A 1152-nucleotide genomic window follows, 5' to 3' on the forward strand; every position below is an offset into this window, starting at 1 on the left:
CTACAATGTTCTTCCCAAAAGTACTTAGCCTTTAACACAAATAGAATCTCTGGGGAAGGCAGAGAGAGTTTGGCAGAAACCACAGGGATAGGGGTGGGAGAAGCAACAAAAGGAGAAAGTTTTCAGTTTAAAATAAACCTTCAGTTTAAAGATCAGCTTCAGGCAGATTGATCTCAGGCAAAGCTTCAAAGGGAGGAGCAATAGCAGACCGGGAAGGTGGTGCTCTATATTTCATTCAAACTGAGTCTGTCCAGCATCCTCTGTGTCCTGAGGTGCTCATCTTTGGTGCATTTCATCTTATCTTTCAGATCATCAGTTGTCTCTTCCAGCTTAGCTACTGATCTCTCAGCAAGTTCAGCACAGGTCTGTGTCTCCTTGAGTTTATCAGTAAGAGTCTTTGTCTTGCCTCATATTTGTATTCTCTTTTCATCAGCAGCACTCATACACTTCTGTGTCTGGCCCATCAGTGTCTTTGGTTCATCCACCTTTTGGCAATCCTGCCAGCTCAGCACCTTCCTCTGTGTGTTCCAAGCCCCCCTTAATTATCACCAACTTACCAGTCACTTCTTCCTATCTGCCTCTTTTGCAGTATTCTTAGCTTCTTTGAGTTGGATAACCTGGAGTTTCAACTTTTCTTCATCTTTTAAGGCACAGTCTTCAATAACTCCTCTCATTTTCGTCAGCATTTCTCTCGGCCTCCTCCAGCCTTTGTGGGGCAGTAGTCATGTGGACCTGAGCATGACCCAGCTCCTCTCCAACCAGCTCGACCCTCAGGTTCAAAGAGGCCCCACATTCATTCTGTTCTTGGGCCCATCTTTCTCCCTCCACTTCTTCTGGGGGCACCTGATCTGCTCCTCAGTATCTTCTGCCTACTGCTGCAGAATCCTGATCTTGCACTTGACCTCCCGGGACACTGTGATCTGGGTCATGGTTCCCACCCAGCGTCTGCTCATGCATGTGTCCCTGCCTCCTCTGCTCTGCATTGCAGCCATTTTCTACCTAATTGTTACTCTTTTTTTTTTTCCTAATTGTTACTCTTAATGCAAAATGCCCCTTATGTGCAAAACACTTAAGTGTGCAAACTGATATCTTAACTTTAATTTGAGATTCAAACATATCATTGAAAATTCTGTGAGTAATAGAAACACTAGT

The 1152-nt window shown here is 44.6% G+C and overlaps 1 pseudogene; it reads right to left on the reverse strand.

The window, feature by feature from the left end:
• Positions 1-224: 224 nt before the first annotated feature.
• LOC119242797 (tropomyosin alpha-3 chain-like) lies at positions 225-929 on the reverse strand (annotated as a pseudogene).
• Positions 930-1152: the final 223 nt, after the last annotated feature.

The sequence above is a fragment of the Talpa occidentalis genome, unplaced genomic scaffold, assembly GCF_014898055.3.
Source record: "Talpa occidentalis isolate TD23 unplaced genomic scaffold, MPIMG_talOcc4v2.1 talOcc4.13, whole genome shotgun sequence".
NCBI lineage: Eukaryota > Metazoa > Chordata > Mammalia > Eulipotyphla > Talpidae > Talpa > Talpa occidentalis.